Source organism: Drosophila eugracilis, unplaced genomic scaffold (assembly GCF_018153835.1).
Source record: "Drosophila eugracilis isolate 14026-0451.02 unplaced genomic scaffold, ASM1815383v1 contig_394, whole genome shotgun sequence".
Taxonomy (NCBI): domain Eukaryota; kingdom Metazoa; phylum Arthropoda; class Insecta; order Diptera; family Drosophilidae; genus Drosophila; species Drosophila eugracilis.
The window spans coordinates 182,449-200,945 of record NW_024573254.1 but is presented as its reverse complement, the minus strand read 5'-3'; the positions used below and the strand labels follow the sequence as shown (position 1 = coordinate 200,945).

Below are 18,497 nucleotides of genomic sequence, written 5' to 3'. Positions count from 1 at the left end.
CCAAGCGAACTCTTTTGCTACAATATTACCTGATGAGGTATCAAATATATTTATTTACCCTGCAGCCATCAAGAGGCATTAAATGCATTAGGGTTATGCCGTCGTACCCCTCAGCCCGCTGCTTTGCTGCTGTTTTGTTTTGGCGGATGTGACTCCCGGTCAAGGAGCGGAAGAAGCCGGAACTGAACAGCAACAGCAACAGCAACCCTGTGGCAATAGCAATGCCCAGCTTGTCAACCCTTTTTGGCCCGATGATTAATGATCGCTCTTTTTCGTTTTCCAGTGTTTTGTACTGATTTCAATTTACCGCTTTCGCTGAAAAGTTCCTTGGAGTACATAGTGCATCCCCTACTGTATTTTCTTGTTTTTTTTTTTATTTTACTTTGCAGTTGAAAAATTCTAATTAATTTTGACTTGCAACCGTTGACACTGTCAACCGCAGCCACGTAACCCACCCAGTGTTTATCGCGTTTGATCGGCGTTGCGGCATACCGCAAACTACAGAAGGCGTCAGTCAACCCCCTTTTTTTTTTTTTTTTTTTTATTTTGGACGACCCAATGTCCAACGTCCAACGTTTCTCGGTACTTGGTACTTGGTACTCGGAACTTGAAGGCGTAGGCGTCGCCGTCTCAGTCTCATTTATCAAGGGCAGGCAACTGTCGCCGCTTTTTTCGGTTGCTGTTTGTGGGGTTAAGATTGCGAGCGGGTTAAGTCAGATTGCAAAGCAAAAAAAAAAAAAAAAATGAGGAAAAATATGGAATATTCTGCGGGTGTTCATTTTGATATTATTTAATATTAATGGACGTTGATAGCTGGAATAATAGAGTATGATTTAATGATGGGGTATGAAATGAGTTTTTCATGTCTATAGAGGAGATGATAGGCATAGGGAAATAATGTTTTTTTTAGTATCACTAACTAAAGGGTTAGTTTGCAGGGAAAAGAAGGGGTTTTAAGATGATAGGAATTTATTAGGTAAAGTTGTTTCCGATAGTTTGTGGTATTTTCTTTATATTTAAATGCTCTAAATGTTATTCTAAGTAAAAGATATATTAAATCATTATTTCCTAAGAACTCTCTATATCCCTAAATACTTTGTACTTAAGCAGTTTTCTGATATATTTTAAGGAAATAAGATCAAAGCCTATTCATATCTTAAAATAAGATCTATGAATATGTGCTACAGAGTGGCCCATTTAGCCTTTGCTTTTTGAACTATCATTAATTTTACTTTGAAATTTCGAATGTCATTGTCAATGTTTCAGATATTTAGTAGAAGGTTTGCGGTTTACGAAATGGTTAAGTTTACGCTCGAAGAAAATACGCAAATCTTCCGTGGGCCACCCTATATATCTCAGTAAGATAAAGTCTATGTAAAGATAGTTCTTGACACTTTGTGATATTTTTTATTTTATTTTAGTGCTCTAAACCTTAATCTAAGTAACAGATCTGTTAGATAGTTATACTTAGTAACTCTCTATATCCCTAAATATTTCCTACTTAAACACTTTTCTCATCTATTTTAAGTAAATAAGATCAAAGCCTAATCAGAACTCTATATAGTTCATATTCTCAGTATTATATATACTATTTTCTTTAGATATTTCCTAGAAAGAAACCTATATCCAATACCATATCTCAACACCATCGTATAGCTATGCGATTCAATCGGGGTTTTCAGTTTCCAGTTTCCAGTTTCGTAGTGCGGTTCAAGTTTTGTTCGGGTTCGCTGGACTTTAAAATGCAATTGTCACGGGCCGTAAATTAGATGTGGAAAAATCCGTAATTCGATACTGCGTTGACGTCGCTGACAATGGCATGCAATCAGGCTTGGTTTGTCCGACCATTAGCTTTACCGTTACCTTGCTTGTACCGCCGTCGCTTGTTAACTTCGCTTCGTCGTTTTGCATATGAAGGGGAGGTTATTGGTAAATTTGGGGCGGGGTTTTTTTTTTTTTTTTTTTATCAATATGTTGACAACACAAGCGAGTAATAATAATTGCAATAACAATTTGCAGCGAACCAAAGAAGCGTGCGAAATGTGTCAAGAAGGCAGAGAGGGTTTAAGGATGGAGGAAAGGGTTACGATCCAGTAATTGTCTCTGTAAAAAGAAACAAAAAGATGAGGCAAGAAACTGGTGGCAAGACCTCGTTTATACAACATCAATATGTGTTGTGGCGATCATTTAAATGGATTATTAAAGTAATTTCCAATGTAAATGAGGTAGCGAAGGAGCAAAGATGATGACGAGCGACAGACGAAGACAGCCTGGGAAGTAGAAGGGGTCCAGCAATCGATAACCGCATCATCCGAGAGTCCTGCCACAGGATATGACTATATGCAAATCGAATCGAACAGTTCAGTTTCAAGTGGTAACCAAAAACCCGAATCCTGAAATCCTGAATCCAAACCAGCCAGAGTCAGGGGCTCTCTTTTTATTTGCTCAAACGCTTAATTGTGTAAAAAAAGAAAAGAAAAAAAGGAGCGATGATGATAGTCCTGCGGCGGCGGCGGCGACGGCAGGAAGAGAGCTCATACACAGAAGGAGCAGCTGCCGAGGGCTGCCAATTAATAGATGAAAATGGATTTGCGTAAGAAATATGCGTTGCCATTTCCACTAACGTTACCATTTTTACCATTCCATTCCATTTCCATGGCCCAACCAACAATGGAGAGCGAGCGAACCAGAGACAATTAGGCAATTATTTGCGCAAAGGATCAAAACCAAAACAAAAAGCCTTGCCACCCATTCATCCAGCCATCCATCCATTCATTTATGCTACACCACCACCACCACCACCCATCCACCACCACCCTCTCTGACCCCTCTCTGTCCGTTCATGTTCTCGTTTGGCTTGGTGGGAAAGCGCTCAATGGGTCCATGGGTTCGGGTATGCCTGGGCCCGTGTGTTCCAAATTCCGTAGCCAAGGAAGATGAGCAATGCCAAAGGAGATGACCAGTTAGGTGGTATTAGCTTGGACTTGTTAAGATCTGGCTTTTTTTCTGGATTTTTTGAAACTTTGAAAAAGTTTTCTTTTAAAAGTTTTTTTTAAATTTAACTTTTAAGACTTTGGATAACTCCTTCTTAATTAAAAACCAAGACTTGATTAGCCTCTTTTTTTAGCCACTTTTGGCTATAACCTATAGCCTATCTCATCACTGACAGGAGCAGAGCTTAGGTGAACTTTCTTGGTCTGGGGCTGGGGCTTGGGTTTCGTTTGGAGTTTGGCCTGGGCCGTTGCTTTTAATTGAACATGAGCAATTAGCGTGCAATTTGTTTCGCTCGCGAATGTGAGCTAACGGTAAATGGGGGCAGTTGCCCTGCTCCCTGCTCCGTGCTACTTACTGCCCCTGACCTTCCCCCCTCACGTGTGCCACGTGCTTTTTCCTCTCGATTTTTTCTTCTTTTTTTTTTTTTTTTTTGTGAGTGTGTGTCTCTTGCCAAGAAACGCACTTGAGCAGAATTAATTTTAAATGCGGCTCTGCACGCGGCTAAGTGATTATGTCCTGAGCAGAAAGAGCGAAGCCATTCGAGTTAGAAGCTAGCCATTCAACCACCACCACCCACCATCACCCACCACTTTCTTCATTGCCAGTTTGCTCGCATGTTTAATTATAATTAAAAAGCACAGCACAGCATCTCTAGCATACCATACCAACGGCACATCCTTCAGGCTAACCTGATCCATAAACATTAAAATGGTTAATTGAGTGCTTAGTGTGTGTCCTTACCACCCATCTCCGGCCTCCCCCCAACCCCCACTCTTCTTTGAGAGTGCAGCGTAATATTAATTATTTTAATTGAAATGTTCATTATTTTACATCTAATTTAGCGCTAGGTGCGTGTGCCACTCCCACCTTTTCAATTCATTCAGCCACAGCAGACCCCCGCACTTTGGTCCATTGGTCATTTCTACATGCTGGATACCAGGCAGAGTGGAGGCTGCACAGTGGGCAGTCAATCTGTTGCTGTTTTTTTTGGGGGGGGTTTACTTAACAGGGGAAACTTAACAGATTAGTAAAGTTGAATGGGAATGTTTTTTTTTTATGATTTTTAGGAACAAAATATATACCTAAAGACTTAAAAATATTATAAATAATAATAAAAATAAGCAAGTAAATGCATTAAATAATAGATATATTTTTTAGAGATTCTTATTAGCAACTTTTTCATTTTTTCTAGACTAAAAATTTATACGATACCTTATCATATCTCAAAATAATACGTCATAAATCCTTACCAGAACATTTAAAATATTTAAAATTATACAAATATTTTTCTAAAATTTCATATAATTTATATTTTTTATATAAAAAAAAATTCAAATCTTTATTTTTTCTACTTTTTCCCATACAATCCCACTGTGCCTTGTCAGTGCGATATTTAATTCTTTTTATTTTCGGCCTGTTTTTTATTTTTTTTGGGGTTGTTGCAGGCTGTTTGGCGCGGGGTTTATTATAAATTTTTAATTGGCTTTTTATGTATGAATAATGCCAGCACCCCGGCACCCCACCACCCGGTTTGGTCGCCCGTAGAGTTAAGAGCGGTGCCACCAGTAGAGACGCTCCTGTCTCTCCCAAAGAGATGGGGTAGTTTGGCGTATCATTTATGCAGTTAATTCATTGTGCGGTTATTATTCTTCCTGCACAGCGAAAAAAATCAGTTAATAGAGGTTTTTTATGGTGTTAAATTGAGCTAATTTCTAACTAATAGGTGAAAGGTAGGAAAGGTTGAAATTCCCCTTTAATAAAGGCAATATTTTAGATCATTTTCCACCTAAACTTAAAGCAAAAAATGTGAACTTTAACCATGAATCAAACTTATTTTACTTTACTTTAAGCATTGCATTATTTTTAACTTAACAAATATTAGTTTATGTTATCAAAGTTAAACTAATTATATCTCTGGTAGCACATTTCATTGATCAGTTTTATTATGTACCCATTTTCTTGCTGTGTGCGAATTAGTAACGGTGAAAAAGGGTTGCATTGCTGGTTAAAAATTGCCGGGGCAGAAATGTCACAAACGGAAACTATCCGAATAACGGTAGCTCCACCTACCTAACAAAAGGACACAGGTGCGCCTACGCAGGTGGGACGACTGCTAATAACAGCGCCTTAACAGAGCAACCCTCGGTCGCACCTGTGTGATAGGCGGTCGTCGTCCAGGAGCGGCGTCCAATGGCAAAGCAGAGCCCCAAGATAAAAAAAGCAAAAACAAGCAAAAAACAAACACAAACAACAGCCCCAAAAAGAGAGCAGCAGAAACTACCCTCGCTCTAGGGAGAGTAAGAGAGAGAAAGCAGAGTTGGAAAAAGCCGGTCTCATTTGATAAGTGAGAATAGGTAGAGAGAGAGCGAATAGCAGCAGTAGCCGTAGCAAGAGGGAGAGCGAAAGCAAGAGAGCGCTCGTGTGCAGTCGACGTCGACAGTCGACTTCATTCATGCGGCATTCGAAAATTAGCGGCATTCGAAAATTGAACTTCGGCGCTGGCGGTTGTGTGTGCGGGCGTGCGAACAAAAAGAAAAACAAAAATAATAATAGAAAACTAAAACAGCAGCAGCAAGTAGCGAAATCATAACAAAAAAAATATACGAAACATTGTTTATTTTTTTCCTGTGTACATGCCACAAAGAAATACGAGAAACAACAACAACAACAACAGCAGCTATAGCAACAGCAGCAAGTGCGAAATATGCAAATTTATGAGCTAACTAATTGAGTGTTCGTGTGTGTGTGTGTGTGCGTGCGTACGTGTGTGTGTGGCAGGCAGGTGTTTATCCATTTCACCATCTCTTTCTTTCCCTATTGCGCGCAGTGATCTTAATGCACCCACACAATAACGACTAAACTTACGAATAACATATAACGGTATATAACAGTAATAGCCTGATCTCACTCTCTTTCCTTCACCCACACACTCTCTGTCTCTCTATTCACCTTCTCGGTCTCTATATTTCTGTAAAACGCGTGTGGCGAGAATTCGCATTCAATTAACGCTAAAATTAAATAACATAAACAATAAGCAATAGAAATATCAAAAAACGCATTCCTCTGTGCAGCAACAACAATTGTATAATAACAACTAAACCGGACCGCAAGCTAAATAAATAAATAGAAATAAACGTCTTTCTGCGAAATAGCAACAGCAACAAAAACAACAACAACAGCAGGAAAAACAACTCAATTTCTGCATATGTAAGTTGAAACTTCTTTCATTTTTTTTTTTTGGTTTTTAATTAGTTTACATTCGTTTTTCCGCTGCTTGTTTATTTTGTTTCTAATTAAGAACCAAAAACCAAACGAACAGAAGAATCTCTTCGTTTGTCGTTCATCTCTCTTTTCCCCCTTTTTTCCGTTCCCCATTCTCCATTCGCAATTCTCCATTCTCCGCCTTGCTAATTGCCCTCGTCTCGGATTACCCAGCAAAAAAAAAAACCAACAACAACAACTACTAATTGCAGCGATCAGCAAAAACTATATACATACAAACATATATCTCGAAAGGAAGCTGGGCTGGACCAAAAATAATCAGAAAAACCAACAAACAGCCAGGAAATTATGCTAAAATAAGCTCTTTTTGTTAGGAATTTCTAATGGTATCTTCAGTGCTTAGAACTACAATCTTCTTTTCTTATAAAGTAATTAATATTTGGAATTTTCTTAAAAACTATTAATTTTAAAAAGAAAATGTTAAGAAAATGCTTTTAATAGGCAATTTATAAATAGTTCTATAATATTTATAGTTTGAGAAATAATAAGCTGTTAGATTTTCATGACTATAAATTTTTCTCCCACTCAAAGTCTCCATAAATCATGACAGTTTTAGTGGCCATAGAAATTAGCAATCATTTTGTAAGCGGCAACTTTTTCTTCTTTAAACTATTTACAAAGTTATTTAATAATATTAATATTTTTGAAGCATTGCTGAGATCTTTTTGTGGTTATAAATTTTAATAATCTGATTAAGATTTCTGAAAGCTAGTTTGGAGATATTTTTTTTTATAAAATTACGAATTTGGAAAAGAGTTTGCTTTCCAAATTTTAGGGAATTTGATCTTTTAGAAAGTTCTATTATTAAGTTAAGTTTCCTCTTATTAAAACCCAAATAAAATGCCTAATTGGGACGATCTTCCAGTTAGACCTACTCTTAACTACCTTTTGATCCCACTCACTTTGGCCCAATGATGATGGCTTCTTCTAACTGGGCACTCCTTGCTCTTCAAGGCCCCCTTGATTTTACTAAAACCCACCAACTCTCTACATTTTCTTACCTTGTTTCCTATAGAGCTGTACCATCTAATTGCAAATTTCACACATTTGCATGCCTCCACCGCCCACTCTGGCTGTGGATTTTCTCGCTCTCTGAATTTTCTTTGTAGCCCTCCATTATTTACTTTCCTGGCCCGCGCGATGTTGTTGTCAGTCAGGCAGCCCATTAATGCCAAATGCGTGTCTGTCAAGTCAAGTCAAGTCGAGGCGAGTCGAGTCGAGTTGAGTTGAGTCGAGCCGGTGTGTTCCCCTTTTTACCTTGCACCACTTCTACAGTCGCATCTCGGCAACTCCCTCTCGAATGGAGGTGCAAAAAAGTTGGCGGAAGGTTGATGGCTGGGGGAAGTGCAGTGCCGTTGCCGCTCACGTTGCATTAATTAACATTTAAACAATAATTAAATTATTCATACAAATGTGGCAAATGTAAGCGGCAAAAGAGAGAGAGAGGGACATACAGAGGAGTTTCCTTCATCTTCATCGCCATCGTTATTGCCCCATCTTTAATCTCAGGGTAGCAGGAGCGTTGCAGCACCAACAACAACAAAAACAACAACAACAGCCTATTAGTAAGGCTTATTGCCTGTCTGGCTACCACTGCCGCCTTTGCCACTACTACCTCTACTTACTACCTCACTTCAGCGATCTTATCTCCGGCAGGGCGCGCACGCGCACCTCCAGGCTCCTCTAAGAACCAAGACCGAAAAGGGTATGAGGTTGAAGCGGGAGGAGCAGCACAGTAGCCGGGCCATGTTGATGATGATGATGACGGAGACGCACCTACATGCAACGCCCTCTCACGCTCTTTTTTTATTTTTTAACCACATTCTATATCCCTACAAAACACTGATCAGCAGGGTAAGAATTATAAGTCATAAGGTGTGTGATATGAGATAGCATACTTTTTAGGGCGTGGTCAAATAGGTTTTTGTATCTTTTAGTTTATTTGGTAATATTAGTACTAGAAGGGAGAGTTTAGAAATTTAACAGATAATACTTTTTAGCTGATATATCAAAGTCTGAAGTTGAAGTTACAAAAACAGACAGTGAAAAGACAGAATTATATTAATATTAGATAATTTCCTGGCTTTTAGATATCTTTTTCCATAAAATTCTAGAAAAACCTCTTCAAAAGGAGCCCGCCTAATGTTCTAAAAACCTTGCAGTTGAGTGTAATTGCCACACATTGTGATGGTGCCGCTTTAATGCTAACAACTTGCTTAGTCCCTGGGTCTTTCGGTTGCAACCCCTTCGCGCAGATCTCTTCCCCTACTCCTCATTCCTTCTTCCCTGCTGTGCCTCTCTGCATCTTGCCGTGTTCTTTGACCATTCCATAGTGGTTCCACACCATCCCCCCCCGAAACCCCGCTTGTTCTGGTAATCCTTTAATTTATGACACTCTGGCACTCAACTAGAACGGACAGGGTAGACTCTCTATGAGAGGGAGAGGGATAGAGGAGTTGCGGGAACCGGGGGCGGTACCGAACATGACAACAATTTGCAAATATTTTATTAATAAATGGCATTGCATTCATTCGACCGCGGACCACATGCCGAACTCCACAAGTTCCACAACTTCCCAGCTCCAAGACTTTGCCTTCGATCCGAAGTCCAACTTTAGGCTTAAGTCTCTCGCTTTGAGTCCGGCCCAAACTTGTTGTAAAAACAAGGTAAAAAAAAAAAAAAAAAAAACAGATAAAGATGCAGAGGAAAGGGGCCGAGACGTAGGCCAGGTCTGCAATTGGTAGCATGCGACTCTCGACTGTTGCAGCTAAATTAAATTAAAATAAAAGTGCGCTAAGGTTGCGCCCAATGCAGCCACCACCAAGAGCTATATACAGTCCAAACTCCTTTAAATCGAACTTTTCGAATGCGTGCTGTAGCTGTGCAGTTTCTGTAAAGTGAACTCTCATTAAGTGGTATTTGGTTTTAAAGGTGATACTTTTTGATTTTTGAAGAAAGGAAGAGGATTTGATGACCTCAAAAAAGATGTTTAAGCAGTTTTGATATTTTTTGATAAATATTTTTTAAAAAATGCTTAATAATCTTGGTGCTTGGTTCTCTCTATAGGGTTATATAGGGATATATTGGGATTTTATTATAGGAAGATCAGCTTACAGTTCCTTAAGCTTAAACTTAAATCCTGGAAAAAGTTACTAAGATTTTTAAAGCCACTTTAACTTGATAGTTTTTAATAGATAAAAAACTCTAAAACTGTTTAATATGTGTTAAACTTTTCTTCCTATTTTCTCTTAAGTTCAACCTTAAGGAGGTTCAACTGTAATCAGCTAGAGAGGGAGACAGAACGCTTTGGGCCAGTTTTGTGGGCAGTTTGCGGCCAGGCAAGCGAAGCCGAAGCCTGGCAAATTGAAATCGAAAAAGAAAACTCGTTAATTAAAAAGTTAACATGTGGACCGGGTCCGAGAACCTAGAGATGGGCGCGTGAGCGTCAAACGTGAGCTCTGGCAATTGCTTTTATTTAATAATGGACCGAAGGGAAACCAGTTTATATGTTGTTGTTTTTGTTGTTTTTCCTTTAACCAAAGGAAGTGCGTTGCGTCAAAATGAAAAATGAAGTGCATGGCCTGCTAAAGTGTTTGCCTTATAATTGCCTTTCAAAAATTAAACAAAAAAAAAATACCAAAAATACAGGTAAAAATCAGGTGAAAGACCTGAAGAATAAAAGTCAAGAATGCCCAAAAGTCCTTTCGATGACATAACAGGCAGATCATCTCTCACTCCCACTTCCAGCCAGGGCAAACTTTAGAGTGCCATCTCTTTCACACTGTCCCTTACTTACAGCCATCTCGCTCAGTTAGTGCGTTTCGTATATATTCCGCATTTCGTATTTTGTGGTCGTTTTCATTATAATTGGTTTGAAATTAATTTGCCAATTACACGATCTCACATTTAATTGGCTTTTAAGGGCGAACCGAGCGAAGAAGAGGCAAAGGAGCTGAGAGAGAAGAAGCTGAAAAAGGCAGCAGCAGAAAAAGTTTCGCACTGCTCTTACCTTCACCGTTCGTTTTTGTCTCTTTTTGGCTAGGAGGTTTTGCGCTGCTTTTGATTTTTGTTTCCCCTCTCTTCTTCATCTTCTTTTCTGCCCTTTTTTGTCCTCTTTTGCGGGGAGCAAAAGAAGATGATGATGATGATGAAGATGATGATGCGAATGATGATAATGACAATGGGTGGGGAGTTGGGGTTTATTGGCGGTTCCGATCCGATCTTGCCCCTGCCCCACAAGCGATGTCGCTTTCGATTTGGGTAAATGAGGCAAGCAGTGCGTGCGACATTCGCTTTATGTGCCGACAGCCGACAAAGAACGATTCTCTCAATCTCTGCCCCCCCCCTCTCTATCTCTCCCTCTCTTTCTCTTTCTCGCTTACCCCCCCTCGTTCTTATCAATTTGCAATATTCATTTTTGCATAATACGCAAGCGGGGCATGCCATTATCCCACAGATATACCCCGCCTGATCTCCTCTTGCAGCTTAAACGGGGGGGTTAGGGAAGTCTGAGAGTCGCGTTAATTGGGTTGAACGTGCCGAAGTGGGAAAACCAGTTTCAAGCTCTCTTTTTCTCTCTCTCTCTCTCTCTGTTTGAGTTTGCTGGCAAACAATTTTAACTAAAGCCTAAACACTTTTAGTTAAAATGCCAATTAAAATATTCTTTTTTCCCATTCTCTCTTTGCCGCCGCTGGCTGGCTTGGTCTGGTCTGGGCCCCGGTGATCGATGGTTTGGCCCCAACTTGGGGCAAAAATAAATGCAGATGTCAATTAGAGGCTCATTAAAAAAAAAAATAAAAATGGAAAAAAAAAAACCATCCACACAAAAGCGCAAACATCCAATCCGACGAAACTCGAGCCCTTCTTTTTGCTGGCTGCCGCCAGCCTTTGCCTTTGCCTTTGCCATTGAAGGGAACTTGATTTCCTCTACATGAGCATCACTTGCACTTTTCTGGGTCTGAGGCAGGCTCACCTTTGTTGGTTAGCTCGCCTCTCCTCTCTGCTCTCTCTGCACCCTTTCTTGGATTCCTGCCACTTTGAGGCAGCAGACGAATGCATCACCAAGGCACTGAGATCCCAGATCCCAGAGACCCAGGCCAGACTATCCCATCCCAGTTCAGTTCAGTTCCAGAGCTTCGAGGAGCAGTTCGGTTTTGGAGTCTTTGGCATTCCAGGCATAGTGGGTTGCAGGCATCCAGAAAAGTCCCGCCCTGTTTGGGGGGTAGCAGAAGTTGGACTAGTTTTTAGTACTTCTTTTAGTACTTCTTTTTTTTACGAATGTTATTGTTTGGCAATTTTTCGATAAATTGAGTTAAATTGGCCATTAAATGGTTTACATTTTCATTATAGTTTATCTTAAAACTTAAGAAAAGTATAATTTTCTTAATTTTTTACTTAAAATTTAACAGTTTTATAGTTAAGGGCTCATTATAACTTCGTTAAAACAAAAACTTGGGAATTATAAGCTAGATTTTCCATCAAAAAACTCAAATTTACAGAGTTTCTTAAAAATCTCGAAGTAGAAATTTTTATAAGTTGTCTTTCTCTATCAATCAAAGTTAAAACCTTTGATTTTTTAAGATTTACTTTAAAACTTAACTCAAAATCTTTACTATAAGGTTTCTTCTTAAGACTTGTTAAGAATTCTCAAGAAAATTAACTTTCAAAAATGGAATTAAAAGCTCTTTTTTTACCTTATCTATAATAGATCTAAAAAATGTTATAAAACTAATTTAAAATCTAGCTTTATTTTCTTAAATACAACCAAAATCTCTTCCTTAACTTTAAAAAAGAGAAATTTCCCAGCTTACTCATAACTTTTGCCCCACTGTGCTCGGCGGTGTCCGTCTCCGTTTTCTGGGCGCGCTGAGTGAAGGTGATTTAAAAATTTTGTCACATTTTCAGTACAAAGATTTTGGTATTTTTTAATGAGCTCTTGGGGATTCTCGGCTGGTGCCCTCCGCCCAGACACCGCCATCGCCGTCACAGAACTGGGATGTGTGATCGCCATGGGTCTTGGGGAGTTTTGAGGAGCCTGGACGCGGACGTGGACTTGGAGCTGCTCTTTATTTGCTTTTTTTTTTTTGTTTTTCTGTTTCGATGCTCCTCCGGCTTTTGTTCTTTGTGGAGGAGCTACTCGGAGTGAAAAGCAGCGAATCGAAACGAAGCGAATCGAGTCGAATCGGTCCAAAAGTGCAAATTTCCCGTTCACGATCCTCAGATGGAGACGCCGCCGCCGCCGCCGCCTGCTCATTTATATATATATATATATATATATATATATATATATAGTATTTTGTTTTATTTCGATTTGGTTTTGTTGTATTTAAATTGTTAATGTGCTCCGCTCGCTGTCTTTGGGGAATTAGCACGGCTTTTGTTCTTGTTATTGCAACTTGTTAAAATTCCGATCGAACGAATGGAATGACCGAGGGGAATGTGGCAAGAAGGGCTGGAGCAGGGACTGCAAGAGGGAGTATGACTACAAAAACAGAACTGAAGGATATATGATATGTTCCATGTTCATAAATTCAACACGTCCGCTGGCAGTGAGGGATTTTCCTTTGGTCATTTGTGGGATTCCTGAAAAAACAAAAAAAAAATGGCAGCGAGTTAATTAGGTATTATTTTAATGATGTGGCACGCCAAAAAATGTGGCAAGTTGGTTGTATACAAAAAAAAAAAACAACTAGTAATTGCAACATTTTCTTACAGTGTAGTTAGTAGTTTATCAGGCTAACTGCTTTTCAGCCACGCAGGCGCAGAAAATAGCAAGCGAATGAAATGAAAAAAAGAAGAGAGAAAAAAAAAACACGGCCAACGTAATTAATTAGCAAATGAAAAGCGTATGCAACAATAATTATAAGAGTGGAAAGGCAATTATGCAAAAAAAATAAGAAGAAGAAAAAGCAGCAACAACAATAACACACACAAAAAATAATAGAGGGGAAATGGGGGAAAAACGAGCAGCCAGCCACGCAATGCGGATGCAATTGGCTGTTGTTTCTGTGCCGTTTGTGCCGCTCGTTTGCGGTTGCTGATGTTGCCGTTGCTGTTGCTGCAACTTGCAACTTGCAACGCATTAAATTAAGTTGCCAAAGCGCAAGAAAAAATGGAAATTACATGCAACTCAGACATATACAAAACACAAACACACACAAACAGACGCTCATTAGAATTAATTGACTTTCCATAATTGAGAAAACAATGCGGTGGCGTTGACGACGACGACGACGACGACGTCGACAGACGACAGACGACGGTCGACTCTTGACTCTCAGCAATAGCTGCCCACCTGTCATGGGCACTGAGAAAAAACCAAGAATTCTTCAAAAAGAAGTTCTTAAAGATTAATAAGAGGGAAATGGTGTAAAGATGGGCTGAAAAATTGTTTGTAAAATTGAAAGAAAGTTTTGGGTTTATGGGAAGAAAACTTCTTTATTTTTCTGAAAATTAACAAGCTGAAATAAACTTAAATTAATGTTGAAAAAACTTGGTAATAACCTTAGAGACTTAGGATTTTTGTAGAACATTTATTATTACAAAAAGTCACTCTATAAAATTCTTTAAATTTTTAAGAAATTAAGTTCTAAAAATAACAGAAAAAATGAGAAAACCCTTAAAAAGTCTTAAAAATGTAAATTTTAAACCCATTTTCTTCAGATTTCAAGCTTATAAAGCCCAAAATTTGTTATAAAATGTACAAAGATTTCAGATTTTAAGCTTATAAAACCTAAAATATTTTTTTAAATGTACAAAGGCTATATTTTTAGATAAATTTAACTTCATTTACCAGCTTACTCCTAACTAAAAATCGCATAAATATTATTATTAGCAAATATTTATAATATTTAATAATTATTCCCAAAGAAATTCAGGATTTTTGTTGAATTTTCTTCTATAATATTCCCTAAAAAATGGTAAAACCCTAAAAAAACTTACCTAAACCAAACCCAAACCAAACCCTTCTAATCTTTCCCCTTACCTTTCCAGAGTATCTAGCCAGTCGATACCTTCACCTCGTTAGCTCTCTTCCCGTCGCATTTTCCCTGATTATTATTAGGCGCATTAAGTGCGCTTAAAATGAAACGAAAATGCAAATAAATTGCATTTAATTTGCCACTCGAAACAGCGGCGGCGGCATAGGGGGCAAGATCGGGGAGCTGTGCTGCCATTTTAATTGGTTTTTTACACGCATTAGCATAACAGCAGAAAAGTAAAAAAAAATGGCAAAAACGAAAAGTAAAAATACAAAAAAAAAGCAAAGCAAAAGCAAAGCCAACATTGACAGCGGAGCCAACATCATCAAAAGAGATTCTTCCCTTCCCAGTGTGGGTGGGCGGTTGGGTTTTTGTGTGTTTGTTTGTTTGTTATTTGAGGTGTTTTGTTGTTGTTTTAGTTGTTTTCTTTTTTAATTTTGATTTAGATTTAGTGAGAATGCTCTTAGCCAAGCGCATAATTCAATTGAAATTTCGCTTTACGCAACAGTTGCAAGCGGCAGAGGCAGAGGCAGAGGCAAAGGCAGTGGCAGTGGCAGCAAAATCTAAACCAAACTAAGACAGCAACAACAACAACAACAATTGGCACAAATCGTAGGATTTGATTGCGTTAATTAAGCAAAAACTACATTGTGATTAGTGGGCCAGCGGGGGGAGAGGGGAGGCGTGACCGAAGCAGGGGGTTGCAACACGTCAGCGACTGTTTTAATTAGACCATTTCTAGGCGCTGCCACAGCAAATCTCAGCTATATATATATATATATATAATATATAGAAAATAGTAGAACTAGTGACTAGAAAAATCAGATAGTAACAGCGGGTTAAGGTTTTTGCTTGAAAGTTTGCGTGGGAAAATTAAGTTAAAAGCGGCTTACAAGTTGAGTTTTTAAATGTAAAAAATATTTTTTAAATAATTTTGTGTTTTATATGTATAAAGAATTACTTAAGTAAATGTTTTAACAAGTTATTTTAACATAATTAATGCTTAAATTTAAGCATTTAATAAAAGTTAAGTCTTAACAGTGCTAGAAACCTACTCTTAACAGCTTCTTAGCAGCCTCTGTTAAGGGAATATTAGGATTTGTTTATGAAAATCACTTTTTCTTTATAAATATTAATATTTATATTTAATATTTAAACCTAATTAATACTCAAACTCATAAAATTAACCTACTTAAACTCTATTTAACCCCTTAATAGCTGCGATCTCTTAACAGCGATAAGAACCTACCCTTAACTATAGCATTAACACCCCCTGTTAAATCGTAAACTGAACTTGATTCGTTAACAGATCTGACTTTGCTGTTGCAACACCTTTGACCATAATTAGTTACATTTTAAATCAGCGCTGCCAGCTGTCTCTCCACCACCCCTCTACCCACCCCCGCCTTGTGACGTACTCCCCCTTTCAGCCACTCTACCCCTTGCAAAAGGCTGTCTCAGGTCAATTGGCGATTGACGCCTTCCCATTCACACTACAAATATTGTCTGATTTACGAATTGTGATTATGCCAGAGCCGTTGTCGTTTAATCACTGCTAGTATCCCCCCCCTCCCCCTCTCTCTTATAGGTTTCTTTTGTTGTTGTTGTTGTGGCTTTTTAATTGGCAAGAAATCGAAAATAAATGTAAATGTGCAAGCAGCACATGCAAATTGACATGATTTATATGGAATAAACAAACTATTAAATTGTGTGCACAACTAGCTAAATTTAAATACTAAATTGCCAAGCCATTTGAACGTTAAAGGGGAGGGGGATGGGGGGCGGATTGGCTAAGATTTCAAGCGATCGAATCTCTCTCTCTCAGTGTGTGTATGTGTTTTGAGTTTGATTGCGGCAGTGTCATGTTCTTGTCTCCATGTTGCCGTTGTAGTTGATTCGCTTACATAGATTTACACTTAAGTTTGTGCCAGCTAAACAAAGTTTGTGCTAGCATTTGTTAGGGAACTTTAGAAAATAAAAATAAATAGTAAAAAGTACTAAGGGGGTAAAGGGGTAAAAAGGGGTATCATAAGTTTGCTTAACATTTAGGATTTATTTGGCTAAGAACTAGGGGAAAATGTCATTAAGTTTCCTTAAAGAAAACTTCTAACATTTATACTGAAATATACTAAAAATAATACTACTAATATTAGTTAACATAAATATACTAAAATATACTAAATATACATGGATCTATACGATTTATTATTACGATCTCATAAAGCTTTAGAAAGATGCTAAAAAGTATGGAAAGTTATACTAAAACTTAGCCAAAGTTTCTATAAACCTTCAGGAAATGTGATCTTAAAGGTTAAAGTTGAAAGATTAAAGATTTGAACAGAGTAAATCAAAGAAAGAAACTTAAGTTGGACTATATACTCTTTAATACTCTTTATTTTATGATAAAATCTTAATGTTAAAACCCAACAAACGTTCAATCTTTATAAGTTTAAACTTGGAAATAAAAAGAATATTTAACAGAAGTTAGATCTCAACTTTTCTAACATTCCAATCAACTGTACTTAGTAAATGATTTAAAATATGAAAACAAGACTTTCATTAACACCGATCAAACAATGTTCAGTAATACGCTAGAACACCCCCCACCCCCTTTTGGCTAACACGATAATGATAATGATAATGATAATGACGATGATGGTGGGTCAGTTTGGCCAATTATCGATGGGGGCTAACATCAGCATCCAAGAGACGTAGGTAGAGGCAGTAGCGCAGGCAGAGCCAGGCCAGCTGCCAATTAGCTGTGTGTGCCTTTTGTTTGTTTCTCCTCTTTAATTACAAAAAAAAAAAAAAAAAAAAAAAAACTGCACTAGAAGCTCGACTTGGCTTAAAGCCGGCCAGCCAGCGCAGCCGGCGAGCAGTCCGAGCAGTCCGATAATTGCTGAATGAGCGAGTGAATGAGAATGCCAAAGAACGGAAAGCCAAACAATGCACAGTGGAGCGTTTAGTGGCGTCATTAGCATTTATTGTGGCCAATATTTAGTGCGTAGGGGAAGTCGTTAAGCAAACTCCCCTTTAACCAAAACCCCCTCTAAACTTGAAGCTATTAACACTTAGTTTCCCGTGGCTCTACCAAAGTCATATATCTTTTGGCCTTAGACTGAGTGCAACCTTGCCTAGTACTGGAGATCTTATTTCTGTCTCTGTGTTTGGTTGTTGTGCTGTTATTGTTGTTTTTGTTGTTGTTATATATCGCCTAGAAGGAAGCCCACACTGGGAAGCGTATAAAAAAAAATGGAAAAAAAAAACTAAAGAAACTATCCGGGAACGGGGGGCCACTCAATGGAGAGGCGTGTATGTCTAAAAGTAGTCATCATTAAAATTCCTACAGTGACACAGCCGCAGCAGCAGCAGCAGTACAGAAAGAGACAGCAAATGGCAGCGAGAAAGAGATAGAAAGAAATCCCCAACTGGGCGGGCAGAAAAAAAAAAAGCAGCAGAACACAATGGAGAAGACAGAGGGGGGGAGATGAGGCGCGGAAGAAGACCAGATATCGCCATCTGAGCTTGTTTCAATTTTCGTTAATTATGTTATGAAAAAGCCAAACAAAAGAGCAGGACAGGTATATCTATTCCTACAACAAGAAAGAGACAAAACAGGGGAGCGGGGGGAGGTTTTCTTTTTAGATAGAAGTGCAACTTGCAGGCCGCACGCTTAATGAGCAAACCAACACGGCGACTGCTTCTTCAGCTGCTTTAGATTTATGGCCACAGACCATGCCCCAAAGGGGAAAGAAGGGAGGGGGAGGGGGTTGGGACAGCAATCCAAGAAAAGAGATAGCATTAAATGGTGCAAAAGAGAAAGACAGCGTCTGGGCGTGGGCGTCTTTCAGTTTAGTTTTGGCCTGGCTTTGTCTCTACAGGGGGACCTCTAATTAGCATTGCTTGCAAGTGAAATAAATGTGAATGTTGTTTCACTGTACAGCACACACCCACTTGTGTGAGATTTATGTGGGTAACGAAACGATCAACGATCACAAAAAGTGAAAGATATATACCCTCTGTCGCCTTCTTTTGTCTTCTCTTTTTTATTTTTATTTTTATTTTATTGGCAGTGTTTCCTATAATTAGGTTTTGTATTATTGTTATTACTTCCGTTTGGATTTGAAGGCAAATGGTGATCACTTTTGACGAAAAGTTGGGGATACTTTAAGGTTATTGTTAGATTAGAAAGAGATTGTTCTATGTTAATCATTATGATAATGGTCTTCAAGGAAAAATGTG

The 18,497-nt window shown here is 38.6% G+C and overlaps 1 protein-coding gene across 1 annotated transcript in view; it reads left to right on the top strand.

The window, feature by feature from the left end:
- LOC108109935 overlaps nucleotides 1-18,497 on the top strand; it is a 61,618-nt gene that overhangs the window by 16,125 nt on the left and 26,996 nt on the right. The gene's annotated exons all lie outside the window — the stretch shown is intronic.